Here is a 17148-nt window from a genome sequence, read left to right on the forward strand (position 1 = left end):
CTACTTTAAATTATGGATGGTGCTTTCAAGCTTCCAGGTCAAGAAGTGCCCCAGACACCCAAGAGTAAAAGATTAGCTCTCAAATAGCTTATAACAAGTAAACAATCCCGATGCTAAATGAAAGTTTACGTCTTAATTCCTTGAATCGTTGTCTTTGCAAAGCTGCATCTTGTGGTTATTTGAGAGTACGTGCACGCACGAAATCCCAGAGTAGAGACCGTTTGAACTTTGTCTCAAAAGCGATGCCAGGAGCTGTTTTCTTTACACCAAATGTTGGTTTGTTTCTGTCCTAGTTGGCGTCTGTTTCTCTACCAATGTTAAAACAGCGTGTTCGGAAATTACCCTTACTTTTCTTTTTTTTTTTTTTTTTTTTTTTTTAATGTTTATTTATTTTTGATACAGAGAGAGACAGAGCATGAATGGGGGAGGGTCAGAGAGAGGGAGACACAGAATCTGAAACAGGCTCCAGGCTCCGAGCTGTCAGCACAGAGCCTGACGCGGGGCTCGAACTCACGGACCGCGAGATCATGACCTGAGCCGAAGTCGGTCGCTTAACCGACTGAGCCACCCAGGCTCCCCTACCCTTACTTTTCTTTAACGTCAAGGGTCAAAGACCAAACCTCCGATTCCCCCCTACCCCTCATAATTTGTGGCGTTATGGGCACTCTCCATTTTATTTACTATTTAAGTCATTTCTTTGCAGACAGACATTCATTACTGGAGGAGAAAGAGCTGTGGGCTCATTTTATGAGGGACAAGCTGGGGAAGACGTATGTTAGCATCACTATCAGAGGTCCTGGGGCTTTCTTTCTACTGACCTCAACTTCTTTTTCTTAAATATGGAGTTGTAGGGGGAAGTTCCGTCAGTGTGAGTAAACAGATGCTAACATAAACTCCAGAAATGTTGCTGTTTGTTGATTATTTTTGATTTTTTTAATTTTAGAGACTGGGGGCGGGGCATAAGAAGAGAGAGAATCCTAATCAGGTTCCACTCTCAGTGCTGAGCTGAATGTGGGGCTCGAGCCCTTGACCCTGGGAACATGACCTGAACTGAAATCAAAAGTCATAGGCTCAACCAACCGACTGAGCCACCCAGGCTCTCTTTGTTGCTGCCATTTTTATTAACAACTATTTTTCTTCCCAGAAATCTACATTTTAATGACCATCAACAGGCCATCAGAAGAAATACAAAGATTTGTTTATGTAGGATTTTGTCTCGTTAGTCACCTTATTATACATACCTAGGCCCACAGCCCGGGAAGCTGCAAAACTTATCATTCCAGAAACTTCTCTTTTGCTCACGTTTTGGAAAAAAACCAAAGTGTCAGCTCAACTCCCAAAAGACAAAAACATTCACGTTGTCAAGATAGTGGAGAACAATAGTGGGCTCAAAGTGGTAGTGATTGCTTTTCTCAGCCTCTTGCCTCCAAAGGAAAAAACAACAACTTTAATTTCTCTTTTGTTAGAGCAAAACAAACAAACAAACAAAAAAACATGTGCCCAAACTGAATCAGAAACAAGCACATGTGGGTCACAGAATCTCTCTCATGTGTGAATAAAGTTGTCTATCCGTGGAAGGGAGGGCAAAGCCAACCCTCTTCTCTGGGGCAAAGCAAGAACCACAAAATTAGTGGCTCTCTGCTCACACCTGTGTCCCCTGGACCCCGGACTAGATGCCACCAGCTCTCTGGGCCTTAATGTCTCCAACTGCAAGAGGGACACGATAATGCTTCTGCCTCTGCAGAAGGCATGGTCGGGACGGATGGGAGGAGGGAGGTATTTCATTGGCAATGACATTTGATCCTGAGACCCCTTGCTAGCTGCCTGGGGGTTTGAGGCTCTCTCCTTCACTGTTGAGGTCTAATCTTCTAAATCAGATGTTTGCTAGTGAGAAGATCCTGGAATCTTACCTTCTTTCTTAGAAATTTTACCTCCTTTTACTCCCAGAATCTATGTCCCTGAGGCTCCATCATATCAAGAATCCCAGATGGCAAGTCGGATTTCCAGTACTAACCTCCCCATTGGCTTGCCGTGTGATTTAAATCCACTAATTTCTAACCTTGACGGTTTTCACCTGGGATTATTACTGTGTGCTTCATCTAGTATGGAAATAGATAATCAATTTTTGTTTATCTGAGTCACTGGAAACATTATGCATCCATTAAGAAATAAGCATGTAAGGGTATTTTTTAAGAAGTCTCAGTCCTCAGGGATAGTCTCCTCTAATTCTCTATTAAAAAACGAAACAAAACAAAGCAAATGGGAGTCAGTACCCCAGAGAAAGCAACTGCCTGTCTGAGATGCTCACCTTCTACCTGTGGAATCATAACCTCTAAGTACCTGAGACTGTGACCTTATTCGGAAACAGGGTAATTTTATAAGTGTGCTTGGTTAAGATGGGGTCATACTGGAGTATGGCGGGATCCTAATCTGTTATGATCTGCCACCCTACAAGAAGGGAAATATGAACATAGACCTGCACACAGAAAGAATGTTCCATGCAAAGCTGGGAGGTGCACTGCCATAAGAAGAGGAACCATTAGCAATGGGAGAGACATGCCCTGGACATACCCATCCCTGGGGCCTTCAGAGGGAGCACAGCCCGCTGACACCTTGATCTCGGGCTTCTGGCCTCCAGAGCCGTGAGACAAGACAGTCTGTTGTTTTGAGCACCCCCTGCCCCGCCCCCCGTTTATGTGCTTTGTTCTGGCAGCTCCGGAAACTAGAGCACTGGTCTGTTCCAGATAATCTTCACTCTTCCAGTCCTGCCCATCTGATTTCATTTGTCACCATGGATTTCCTTCTGACACGTCTCTCCAGATGACCAGCTGCCGGTGGCCCACGAGAGAACACGTTTGCCGTAATCCCTGCTGTGCCGGAGGCAGACGAGAGCACGGGCTTGGAGTATGGGAACTCAGACTTGATCTCTGGCTGCTACTGACTACTGTTGTGTGACTCGGGGAAAGCAATTTATCACCCGTAGGCCCCAGGTTCCTCCTCTGTGACATGGAGGAAGTTGCACCTACCTCACGGGATGGTGGTTAGGATGAGATGAAATCATGCAGAGAGGCACTTTAGCAGAGAGCCCGGCACACAAAATGGTCCAAGAGCAGGTAGCAGGTATTACTTGAGTATTTTACTTGAAACAACTCGAGATTTGCAGGATACCTTTTGTTTTTCTTACTACTGCTCTATTGCGTTCATGAGGATGGCCGTGTGTTTCCTCTCAAGTAAGACTGCTTTGGTAGCTGGCATTGATCATCGCTGAAGGGTCCCAATCCATCTAAAGTCATGAGGGACCCGGGCTCTTCCTGTCGTATCTATCAGCATCCCAGGGGTGTTGCTGTTATCCGTTTGGTCCAGACAGTGTACCCGTGCATCCCAGGACAGCCAGCAGGGAGGGGCTGTGGGAAGACAGGAACATTTCCTGGAAGAGGCCCATATTCCATTGGCCAGAACTTGGACACGTGACCGCATCAGGCTGCAGCGTAGCCTTGATCCCGAGCAGCCGATGGAAAATGGGTGTTCAACTCAGAGAAGCGGAGGGTGGAACTTGGGACAGCTGGCTGTCTCAATCCCAATCAAACATCGGTGCACAGATGGTGGTCAACCAAATATGGTTAATGCTTTATGATTTTCTTTACTATTATAATGATGATTAATATTTGATATTGCCAGAATATCTCTTGTCTTAAACAAAGAGAACAGTTTTCATAGCGTTGCTGGGGAGGGAAAATTTTTCTGTAAACTTCAAGGTCATTTTAGCTGGCCTAAGAATTAAATGGACATGAGACAGATAAACAGGAGAAACAAAAATTAATTCCATACATCTGGGAGACCATATAAACACTAGAGATTCCAAAAACAGGCAATTTGATGTATATATGTCATTCTGGACTAAGGAGAAGGGGGTAGGGGTCTGGGACGTCAAAGGGAAGGAAGGAAATTCATAGGAAGAATGGAAAGAGTACATGATTAGTGAACAAGTGCTTACTGAGCCATCCAGAAACAATGGGACACAGAGAGGACTTTTGATCAAACAGTATTGGGGAGGAAAACTTTTTCTCAACATTTCAAGATTCCTCTAGCCGGTCTAAGAATTAAATTTACATGAGATGGATTAACAGAAGAAAAAGCAAAGTTTAATTATGGGTACACAGAGACCCAGTAATGAGATTGTGATCTAAAGAAATGACCAAGGCAGGCAGGCTTTATATCTTTTAGACAAAAAGCCAAACAATAAATCTGTGAGGAATTGACAGGATATAGAAAACTTAACTTTGGGAGTTAGGTAAGGAATTTGAAACAGAATGCAGGCTGGAGTTGTAAAGCAGTAAAAGGACAACGTTTGTTTAAACGGCCCTCTTGGCTCTGACTTTCCTGTCTCTGGTGATAAGGTTTCTCTACATCCTGGTTCAGATTACCTGCCACGTGGGAGTTCTTATTTCCTGCTTTCTGGAAATAAGGGGGTGGTGGTGGTTCAGAGTGTTCTTGCCTCAGCTGTTCCTTAATTCACTTTTAATTCAAAATGATCAGTATACCAAAGTGGCACATTTTGGGGTGGCCTGTCCTTGGTTCCTTCTCCAGCTTCCTCCCTTTCTACCACACCTAGTTCATATTGTAAGGTGGTTATCTGTGGTGATAGCTCCTTCCTGGGGACAGGTTCTCTATCTAGTGGTTAGTGGGAAGGGAAAAAAGAAAAACTTCTTGTGTCTTTTGCTTTTTAAGAATAATCGGCCTAAAACAATCCACCTACCAAAGAGACACATTTTGGGGTGGCAAGTTTTGCTCCCTTATACCATCAATCAAAGATTTTGTAGGATCACCACATTTTTAATAAGGTTTGTCACTTTGCGTTACAATTTGCTTTATAGCTGTGGGGAGGTTTTTACCCCTGGCTCCTAGATGGTCCTGTCATGGTTTCTATGTTCGGAGATTGGTTGGTGCTATGAGAAACCCTTCCATCATGCAACACAACACAGGAAACTTGAAAAGGAGTAATAGTTCTCTCCATGCAAACCCTTCCCCATACTGCAGCTATCACTATGCTCCATTCTATAATTTTAAAATGATGAGATTTAAGAAAGCAGCTCAGTATTACTGAACCCAATTTTTCTGGTTTTCCTCCAACACCAGAGTGAAGTTACAAGACAGGAGAAAGCTAAACATGAGGGATGATGCCTAACAGACAGAAGGAGCAGCTGAGAGAATTCTTGAGTCTGACTTCCACGTGACTCTCCTCGATTTGGTTTCTTAAATGATCAGAAAAGCTGCTTTCTGAAAAAAAAAATGTGTGTCTGGGAAATGAGTCATTGTCCCTATATGATACGTAGTGGCTTTTATTTTTATCATCAATGCAAAATCTGATTTGTATGCTAAATTATTAATAGTTTTCTCTCTATATTTTGGAAAACGCTTTAATTTTAAAGATGAAAAAGCACCACTGAAATGGGAGAAATAAATTACTGAATATGAAAATATCTGTAACTAGGGAACAGAATTGCTTATCTGCCAAAGACATGTGTCAAAAATAAGGGAGCATATCAAAACAGCTAATTCACCTGTCAGATTAATACTTTTGATAGGCTGCACGTTGCTAATGGGGAAAAAGGGAGCGTTTTTAGCTTTGGGTGAGTTTGTGAGTTTAATTCCCCTGCTTATTTGGAAGCATGATTTTCCTCTGTGTAATTGCATAGCTGACCAGTCGCCTCTAGAGATGAGGTGAACCAGCTCATAGCAGCAGCGACGGGAGAGAGGGGCTGCTTCTCTGCTCTCCTCTGATGGCAGATGCGTGAATCGCGGGGACCTGTTATGACAGAGCCAAGAGTAGGAATGTTGGTCTGGGGATATTTGAAAGGAGGGCACCTGGCCAGAGAAGGAAGCCCACACTAAGAGGGGCTGGGCCATTATTCTACCTGGGACAGAGGTGGCCTGCCCTTGGGCCCCATTAGAAACACCCAGTGGAGGGGCGCCTGGGTGGCTCAGTCGGTTAAGCATCTGACTTCGGCTCAGGTCACGATCTCGCGGTTCGTGAGTTCGACCCCCGCGTCTGGCTCTGTGCTGACAGCTCAGAGCCTGGAGCCTGTTTCAGATTCTGTGTCTTCCTCTCTCTCTGACCCTCCCCCATTCATGCTCTGTCTCTCTCTCTGTCTCAAAAATAAATAAACGTTAAAAAAAATTAAAAAAAAAAAAAAAAACACCCAGTGGGGTAAATGGAACTGGGTGCCAAAGGAGGTTGAGCGCAGGTAGGGACAGCAGAGGGGTCTCTGGGAGATCGTGCAGGCATCCATAAGAAAAGGAGTCAGCTTCTAATACTTTTCAGGTCCAGAGGTCATCAAGCCACCGTATTACTATGTTTACTCCGTGTCCCTCCCTGGGGGTAGTAAAAGCCTTAGCTAGCAGCTCGGGGGAGGAGGGACTATATTCAGTGAGGAAAGATACAGATCCAATCTGGAAAAACATTTTATTTATGTCACATTTCAAGTTTTTATTGTATAATTAATATAATTAGTTTCAAATTACACATTGAGCCTGTATTATCTTAAAGATAAGACTGCGTGTGTCAGACTGTGTTAGCGTAAAAATACTGAGCATAACAAGGGAACCCTCCGATCTCAATGCACTGACACAAGAGAATTCTTCCCCTCCTCCTCCAGGCCCTTGGAGGCCCTGCCAGGTGGTATGGAGAGCTGAGGTCCTTCCATGCTATGTATGTTGGTAGGAAAGAGAAAGCATAAAGTAGACACTCCCACCCACTGCGCATCTTGGCCCAGAAGTGACACATCCCGGCTGCTCACACCCAGTTAGTGACAAATAAGTTACACATCTAGATGCCAGTGGGCGGCAAATGCCACCCTAGGCCAGACAGCTGCTTCTCTGTGACAACTCAGTCCGTTGGAAGAAGCATAACACATTGTTGGCAGAGAGCAACGTCTCTACATCAGAAAGTGTGAGCTACAAACCCATGGGACTTCCTAGTCCTTGGGCAGGAGGAGGAGACAGGCTCGTCCCTCTGAGAAGGAAGAAAGGGAAGGGAAGAGACAGAGAAGAATGGCTTCTTTTAAGTCCCAATGGCCCAGTGTGGGAGGTGCACATGACACAGGGGTTCCCCAAGGGACACAACAGGTTCCCATGGGGGCCGCCTGAGGGGATCGGTGCAAAGAAGTGTCTAAGCAGACGGCTCTGTGTTGAAGAGGGGCTAGCCAGAGATCCAGGCAACCATGGCACCCTTGGAGAAGCCCCAGAGGTGGGAGAGAGCATGACACTTTCTAGGGTGGGCGTGGTTCCCGTGGTCCGTGCAGGGCAAGGGGGATGGGGCCGAACAGCCAAGCAGGGTGGGGTCCAGTAGCTCCTGAGAGCAGGTGGAGGCCAAGTGATGACTGACCTTGTTACCCCACCAGCCTCTGGGGCTTTAGCCTGAGGGCAATAATGAGCCACTGCAATGGCGGTGGCATAATTCGATTTGCATTTCGGGAAGACCCCAGGAGCCGTAGGGAGAAGAGCCTGGAGAAGGCAGGATGGAAGGGGCAGGAAGCCCACTCGGGGCACAAGACTCCAGCCCCTCATTTCTGCAACATACCCCAGCAGCACCTCACCCTCTCTTCACTGGCTGGTTTTCAACACTGGTAACGCTTGAGGTTGTGTAAGCGTATCGCTACGTCTCATTCTCAACTCAGAGCTCAGAAACAGGTAACTTGCTGTTCTTACTGATTGGCCATAAATTGTTCTTCATCATGGTCTTAAGTGGACACCACGTCCCTTAAGTCGATTGTTAGCAGGAGCTAAGGTCAAGTTTCATCCAAGGAAGAACTCATTGTGGAAAATGGAATTCAGTTACGGAACACTCCTGCTGTCCACACACACAAATTTAAAGAAATACATTTATATGCACACAGGGAAGCTGGAGAGAAGAAATGATAAGCCAGTCATGTAAAAATTTACATATAGAAAGTGAGAAGGGAATTAACTCTGATTTTCTTGTCCCTTAATGTCTTTTTAAAAATGGTTCAGCATGGGGGCGCCTTGGTGGCTCAGTCGGTTGAGCATCCAATTCTTGATTTTGGCTCAGGTCACGATCTTATGTTTCATGATATCGAGCCCTGTGTCGGGCTCTGCACAGACAGGGAGGAACATGCTTGGGATTTTCTCTCCCTCTCTCTCTCTGCCCCTCGCCAGCTTGTTCTCTCTCTCTCTCTTTCGAAATAAATAAACACTTAAAAATAAAGCTTCAGGGATGCCTGGGGCTCAGTTGGTTAAGCATCTAACTTCAACTCAGGTCACGATCTCATGGTTCATGAGTTTGAGCCCCATGTCGGTCTCTGTGCTGACAGTGCGGAGCCTGGAGCCCGCTTCGGATTCTGTGGCTCCCTCTCTCTGCCCCTCTCCTGCTCACACTCTGCCTCTCTCTCTCTTAAAAATAAATAAACATTACAACTTTTTAAAATCTCTCTCTCTTAGAAATAAATAAACGTTAAAACTTTTTAAAATAAAAATAACGGTTCAGCATGGAAGCAAGAGGGGCCGGCCATCTTCGTTCAGTCCCCGTGAATGCAGGGGCTGCTCACACACAACGGGCCATGGGATGCATGAGATACTTGAGGACCAAAGCAGGATCGCAATTGCACGGATCTGTCACTGAAGCCCAATTCATCTGTAAAGTCACTTGAGGTCGTACCTCTAACTGAAATGTCCATAGTGAGTGCAAAGGACTGTAAGAGCATCGTGCCACACCCCCCTTCTCCAGCTGGAAGGCGTGATTCCTGAATGTGCAGGATCAGCTGTTCACGGTTGGTTTTCTTAACTGTGGTCTTTGAGCCTAACGCAATGCTCCCACGTCTGGGGGCAGTGGGAGCACTGGATGTCGGGCTGTGTGGGCACAAGGACAGGTGTTGAGCCCTACCGACTGGAAGGGGCAAAAGGCCCTAGGCCATCCGCCACTGTGTGAGCATCAGATTGGGGCCATTAAATATAGTGGGGCGCCTGGGTGGCGCAGTCGGTTAAGCGTCCGACTTCAGCCAGGTCACGATCTCGCGGTCCGTGAGTTCGAGCCCCGCGTCAGGCTCTGGGCTGATGGCTCGGAGCCTGGAGCCTGTTTCCGATTCTGTGTCTCCCTCTCTCTCTGCCCCTCCCCCGTTCATGCTCTGTCTCTCTCTGTCCCAAAAAAAAAAAAAAAAAAAAAAATATTGTAATCCACATCATGCGTGTTAGTTTTGTCTTGTGTCATTGGAAAAGAGAAGCTTGTTATTGGATGCATGTGTATATATCTATACGTACATGCTGTGTTTTACACATTAGGCACTAAGGATGAAATTCATTTTCACTTTGGGCATTTATGATACATAAATATTCATAACTGTGACTGCTTGGTAGTTTAAAGACCTAAATCTGGTGGTAAGAAAAATGAAATAACTTTCACATTCTCCTGCAGGAAGGAAGGGTCTGGCCACCAGTTAAGCCACTTAGCAAATATTGAAAACTATGACCCTGGGCAGTCAAACGAGTCAGGGGTCCCTTGAGTGAGCTCTGCTATTTGTAAGCATCACGGACAGAATCTGGTAAGATTCACTCTGGATGAGCCATATTTCAAAGTGATCCACTCCCTGAAACCATCCACCAACCTATGTCCTCATGAGTAAGCAGGGCTGACACCCCATGGGATGTGAGGCTGGAAATCCCCAGCCAAGCCCATTTCCTTCATTTTCCTGCCTTTGAGGGCATGGCAGACAGTCATGGCTTAATCAGAAAATGACCATCATTCAATAATTCATGCATTCAGTCAAGAAATCTTTGTTGGGCATTAAATATATTTAAGCCTTATTTCATAATCTCAGACACGAATATCCCTATCCTTGTTCTCAAGAAGCTTTAGTCTACTGGAAAAGATCTGAGTTTGTGGTGGACTGACCTTGAGAAATGACATATGGTCAGATAATAAGAGCATAGACTTTGATGCCAAATTCTAGCCCAACCCTGCATGGGCTATGTGATCTCAGGCCAGTCACTTAACCTCTTTGGGCATCAATTTCCTTATGTGTAAGAGACGTTCGCTCACAATAGCCTACATCCTAGGCTTGTGGTGGAGATTAAATGAGATGATGTATGTACGGCCGGCTTGGCCTCATTAAAGAGTGCTCCGTGATCATTGTAATTTCTATTCCTCTAGAGGACGCAGAGGCTCCATCAGTGATTTACACAGGGGTGGGGGGTAGACGAAACTCTCTGGAGGAAGATTCATATATGTCTTAGCAATTCACTTCACTATTATGAAATAGTTAAGTAATAAGGCACATTTAGTAAAACCTTGTTTTCATAATACAATCTAGAGAAGGCAGAAGTCTATGTACGCTTGGTGGGAGTATGAAGAATATAGCAATCGTTCTCAGTCTGGAAAAAGGTATAAAAGAGGGAGTTTCTCCACCTCGGCCCAAAGCTGGATGGAGGAATAGAACATCAAAGGCGTTTGAATGTTTTGGTGAAGAAGGCACGGGTTAAATTAAAAACTGGGGCATACCAGCCTACACCCACTTGGATCAAGGAAGTCCTTAGAAATAAAATGAGAAGAGGTGCCTGGGTGGCTCAGTCAGTTGAGTATCTCACCTTGGCTCAGGTCATGATCTCACGGTTCCTGGGTTCGAGCCCCACGTCAAGTTCCGTGCTGACAGCTCGGAGCCTGGAGCCTGCTACGGATTCTGTGTCTCCCTCTCTCTCTGCCCTTCCCCCACTCATGCTCTGTCTCTCAAAAACGAACAAATGTAAAAAAAATTAAAAAAAAATAAAATGAGTGGCAGAGATTTCAGGCATGGGTGCTGAGCAACAGGGCAGGAGTTTAGGGCAGGAGTTATTAGAATGGTTCTATCCTATGGCAGAAGGTCTTTTGCATGGGGGGAAGGCTGATTTGAGAAGTAGGGGACACAGTTAGCAGGATAAATGAAACAGCTGGTATCTCTATCCCAGCATGCCACACCTCCTCACGGTAGGTGCCCAAGCTTGGGCTGACCGAATCCCAGGATGCATCCTTGGCTTCTGTGCGTGGAGAGGAGCGAAGTGTCTTTATTCAGGCTAAGCCTAAAGAATCGGTTTTGTTCCAACCAAAATCGTGTCTATTACTTACAATTGCTGGTGTTTGCCATCTAAAAAAACGGTGGTGCCATCGTGGACCAGGGGGTCCTTGGACAAGATGGCATACTCTGAAAAGACACCAGGAAAGAGGAGGATCCTGGGATTCCTGGGGCTGGCAGCCCTGTTCCTGATCTTTAAAGTCTTTTCTGTAACTCTTGGAGATGCCAAAGGCCAAAGAGACCCTTGTGAACAGCCTTGTTTCCCATACTGATTTGAATTCATGGGTACGATATCAGTAAGCACAGTTAAATTAAAAAGAAAGAAGGAAAAAATAGTTTGAAATATGAATCACTCTTATGAACAGAATCTGCCTAATGCCTAAATATTTTTTTTTGCTGTTGACTTTGCCTTGATCTGATTAGTGTTCCTCAGCCCTGACTACACAATGGAAATGAATAATCTTAGGAACTTTTAAAACTCATCATGCCTGGGACTCAACCCCAAAGCTTCCGACGTAATTGTTGTGAGATGAGATGAGATCTAATCGATGGTATTCTTAAAAAGCTTCTTCGGGGGCGCCTGGGTGGCGCAGTCGGTTGGGCGTCCGACTTCAGCCAGGTCACGATCTCGCGGTCCGTGAGTTCGAGCCCCGCGTCAGGCTCTGGGCTGATGGCTCGGAGCCTGGAGCCTGCTTCCGATTCTGTGTCTCCCTCTCTCTCTGCCCCTCCTCCGTTCATGCTCTGTCTCTCTCTGTCCCAAAAATAAATAAATGTTGAAAAAAAAATTAAAAAAAAAATAAATTTAAAAAAACAAAAAAGCTTCTTCGGTGATTAGACTGGGCAGCCAGAGCTGAGAATCACGGGCTAACTTTGGTGATCTCTGCAAGGAAAATGGACCATTTGCATTGGAATGTGTGTCCAGGCATCTTCAGGACCTGATGGGCTAGGGAGGATTTCTCCCATGTGAAAGTGTGGCGATGACAGAAAACTTGAGGAACACTCTGCTGTGGCCGTTTGTTATGAGAACCAACATGTACGTGTCACCTGGGTTATGACTCGTGGCAGAAGATCCTTCTGAGTTAGGATCTGGGGAGATGTACTTCCAGTGATAAAACAAATATTCTAATGTCAAAGTCATGCCGTGATGCAGGAGAGTGAATTATAGCAATGGGTTAAGTTTAAAGTCCAAACTAAACCAGAAAGTTGGGGGGGAGGGGCATTGATTTTCCCGCACGCTAGACTGGAGTTGTTATGGGTGGCTATAGGAAAATAATCAATTCTTATTAATTAGGATTCTCCCCATCTTAGGTCTCCTCTTATCTCTTGTGGCCAAGATGTGCGGAAAAAAGGAAGCTCACAAAAAATAAATTGTCATGATTTAAAAAAAAAATTATGGTGATTTAAAAATATCTATTAGACATGCCCTTTGGTGTTTTTTTAAGGACAGCTTTCTTGGGATACAATTCACATGTGAATGTACTCGTATGATAAAATGGAACAAAGAAACCTACGATACAGTGATAAGTGGAATTATATGATAGCCTTTCGTGGCTGCCTTCTTTCACTTAGCATGTTTTCAAGATTCATCATGTTCTAACCTGAATCAGTATTTCACTCCTCTTTAGGGCAGAATAATATTTCATTGCAAGGATATGCCGAATTTTGTTTCTCGTACCTCAGTGGAGGGACATTTCGCTCCCATTCTTGGCCACTGGGAATAATGCTGATATAGACATTTGCAGTCACATTTTTGTGTGGACATACGTTTTCCGTTCCGTTGGGTATACATTTAGGAGTGGAATTTCTGGGTTATATGGTAACCTTCATGCTTAACTTTTTGAAGAAATGCCAAAATGTCTTCCAAGCAGCTGCACAATTTTACATTCCCACTGTAACGTGCAAGGGTTCCAGTGTTTCCACGTTCTTGCCAATACACATTGTTTCCAACTTTGGATTAGAGCCACCCTAGCGCATTTGAAATGGTACCTCATAGTGGTTTTGATACTCATTTCCCTAATGACTAATGACGTTGGGCACAGTTCCATGTGATTATTGGCCATTTTAGTATCTTATCTATTCAAATTCTTGGACCATTTTTAAATTGGGTTGTTTTTGATGGTTGAGTTGTAAGGGTTACTTGGATACAAGTCCCTTGTCAGATGCATGATTTTCAAATATTTTCTCCCGTTATGAAGGATGTCATGTCACATTTTTATGATGGTCTTTGGTACACCAAAGTTTTAATTTTGATGAAGTCCAATATCTGTTTTTTCTTCTGGCACTTATGCGTTCGATGTCGTATCTCAGAAACCATTGCTTGATCCAAGGTCATGAAATTTGACTTCTTTGCTTCCTTCTAAGAGCTTTCTAGTTTCAGAACTTACATTTAGGTCTATGATCCATTTTTAGTACATTTCTATGTGTGATGGGAAGAAGGGGACCCAACCTTACGTGCAGGATAGGGTGCCGGTCCTGCCATGCCCCATAGTGTTTACAGAGAAATCTGTGGGGCACTTGTGTGGCTCAGTCGGTTGAGTGTCTGACTCTTGATTTCAGCTCAGGTCATGATCCCAGGGTCGTGGGATCAAGCCCTGTGTTGGGCTCTGTGCTGAGCATGGAGTCTGCTTGAGATTCTCTCTCTCTCCCTCTGCCCCCTCCCCTGCTTGTATGCTCTCTTGCTCTCTCTCAAATGAATGAATGAATGAATGAATGAATAAATAAATAAATAAAATAATAAATAATAAATGGAAATGAGCTTTTGTTTTTAATAATTTATATATATATAATTTATAGTCAAATTGGTTTCCATACAACACCCAGTGTTCATCCCAACAGGTGCCCTCCTCAATGCCCATCACCCTCTTTACCCTCTCCCCCCACCCCATCAACCCTCAGTTTGTTCTCAATATTTAAGAGTCTCTTATGGTTTTCCTCCTTCCCTCTCTGTAACTTTTTTTTCCCCCTTTCCCCTCCCCCCTGGTCTTCTGTTAGGTTTCTCAGGATCCACATATGAGTGAAAACATATGGTATCTGTCTTTCTCTGTCTGACTTATTTCACCTAGCATAATACCCTCCAGTTCCATCCACATTGATACAAATGGCAGGATTTCATTCTTTCTCACTGCCAAGTGGTATTCCATTGTATATACAAACCACATCTTTATCCATTCATCAGTTGATGGACATTTAGGCTCTTTCCATAATTTGGCTATTGTTGAAAGTGCTGCTAAAAACATTGGGGTACAAGTGCCCCTATGCATCAGCACTCCTGTATTCCTTGGATAAATCCCTAGCAGTGTTATTTCTGGGTCATAAGGTAGTTCTATTTTTAATTTTTTGAGGAACCTCCACACTATTTTCCAGAGCGGCTGCACCAGTTTGCATTCCCACCAACAAATTAAAGTCTGTAACAAGAGATGAAGAAGGGCGTTATATAATAATTATGGGGTCTATCCATCAGCAAGAGCTAACAATTATAAATGTCTATGCGCCAAATATGGGAGCCCCCAAATATATAAAACAATTCATCACAAATATAAGCAACCTTATTGATAAGAGTGTGGTAATTGCAGGGGACTTTAATACTCCACTGACTACAATGGATAGATCATCTAGACACAGGATCAATAAAGAAACAAGGGTCCTGAATGATACATCGGATCAGATGGACTTGACAGATATATTTAGAACTCTGCATCCCAAAGCAATGGAATATACTTTCTTTTCGAGTGCACATGGAACATTCTCCAAGATAGATCACATATTGGGTCACAAAACAGCCCTTCATAAGTATAAAAGAATTGAGATCATACCATGCACACTTTCAGACCACAATGCGATGAAGCTTGAAATCAACCACAGGAAAAAGTCTGGAAAACCTCCAAAAGCATGGAGGTTAAAGAACACCCTCCTAAAGAATTAATGGGTCAACCAAGCAACGAAAGAAGAAATTAAAAAATATATGGAAACAAATGAAAATGAAAATACAACAACCCAAACACTTTGGGATGCAGTGAAGGCAGTCCCGAGAGGAAAATACATTGCAATCCAGGACTATCTCAAGAAACAAGAAAAATCCCAAATACAAAATCTAACAGCACACCTAAAGGAAACAGAAGCAGAACAGCAAAGGCAGCCTAAACCCAGCAGAAGAGAAATAATAAAGATCAGAGCAGAAATAAAAAAATATAGAATCTAAAAATACTGTAGAGCAGATCAATGAAACCAAGAGTTGTTTTTTTTTTTTTTTTAAATAAACAAAATTGATAAACCTCTAGCCAGGCTTCTCAAAAAGAAAAGGGTGAGGACCAAAACAGATAAAATCACGAATGAAAATGGAATTATTACAGCCAATCTCTCAGAAATACAAGCAATTATCAGGGATTATCATGAAAAACTATATGCCAACAAACTGGAAAACCTGGAAGAAATGGACAAATTCCTAAGCACCCACAGACTTCCAAAACTCAAACAGGAAGAAAGAGAAAACTTGAACAGACCCATAACCAGCAAAGAAATTGAATCAGTTATCAAAAATCTCCCACCAAATGAAAGTCCAGGACCAGATGGCTTCCCTGGGGAATTCTATCAGACATTTAAAGCAGAGATAATACCTATCCCTCTCAAACTGTTCCAAAAAATAGAAAGGGAAGGAACACGTCCAGACTCATTCTATGAAGCCAGCATTACCTTGATTCCCAAACCAGAGACCCAGCAACAAAAGAGAACGACAGGCCAATATCCCTGATGAATATGGATGCAAAAATTCGCAACAAGAATTTTTTAAAGTTTATTTTTTTTTGAAAAACGGAGACAGAGACAGAACACGAGCGGGGGAGGGGCAGAGAGAGAGGGAGACACAGAATCCGAAGCAGGTGCCAGGCTCCGAGCCGTCAGCACTGAGCCCAACATGGGGCTTGAACCCATGTAGTGCGGGATCATGACCTGAGCCGAAGTCGGAGGCTTAACCAACGTCCCCCCGGATTCGGCTTTCTCCTCTGAGTCTATCGGCGACGCCCAGCAAGTCCGTGTGCCCCGCCGGGGTCTCAGACCTCATCACCCGGGGGCGTCTGAACACGAGATCCCCTTTCTTGGAGGTGGGAAGTGGCTTTGCATCCGATAAACAGCCTCAGTGACTGTGCACAGGGAGGAAGGGGGGGTGGGGCACCGCTGAAGGGCGAGGGAAGCTGGGTGGCGGGGGAGGGGGCACCCAGGGCCTCAGGGCCACTCTGGGGATTCTTTATATACACATGGAAATGTTTTTTGTTTTGTTTTGATCATTTCTTGACTTGGGCGGCAGGCTGGTTATGCTCAGGGCACAGGGTGACATATGACAGTATTGTGCTGGAAGGTATGGTGAGCAGAGGTTTGGATCAGGGTGGACGGTGGGGACAGTGAACCCTTCTGCACTCTTCACCCCCAGCTAATTCTCCCCCTGCACTTAGAACCCAGCGTACGTAGAGAGAAGTCTATCAAGAATGGGTCGAAGGTACAAGCTGCCAGTCACGAGACGAAGTCCTCCGGGGAACCGAGTGCAGCATGGTCCCTGCCGGGAACAACACTGTCTCGTGTGTTTGAAAGTTGCCCAGGGCGTAGATCCTACAAATCCTCGTGCCAAGGAGGCGTCTCCGTAAGCGTGTTGGCTGACGGATGTTGGCTGAGGTCGTCCAGGCGGACATTTCACAACACGTGCAGATATCAGACCGCCCTGCCGGGCGCCTGACGTCACGATGCTGGTGTCTTCATTTAATAAAGAGGAGCGTGCTCGGGGGCCTCGAGGTGGGAGAGCGGCACGGCTGATCTGCTGCGCGAGAGAGATGCTCTGGCAGAGACACGCGAGGGGGCAGGGAGGCAGTGAGGGGCCCTCGTAACGGTCCAGGCAGGAGAGATGCTGGTGTGGACCCGGCTGGCTCCAAGGACGGGGTACCGGCTGGCGGTGAGTCTGCAGGCTGCTGTGGGGTCTGTCCTCGCCGCTGTTTACGGGTCTGGGTGACAGAGGTCGTGGGGCTTTCTCGGTGGAGTCTCCTTGCATCCGGGTGAGGGGAGGGGGAAGAATGGCCCCACACGTGAGGTCCTTCCACCTCCGGGCCGA

The sequence above is a fragment of the Neofelis nebulosa genome, chromosome 11 (assembly GCF_028018385.1).
Source record: "Neofelis nebulosa isolate mNeoNeb1 chromosome 11, mNeoNeb1.pri, whole genome shotgun sequence".
NCBI lineage: Eukaryota > Metazoa > Chordata > Mammalia > Carnivora > Felidae > Neofelis > Neofelis nebulosa.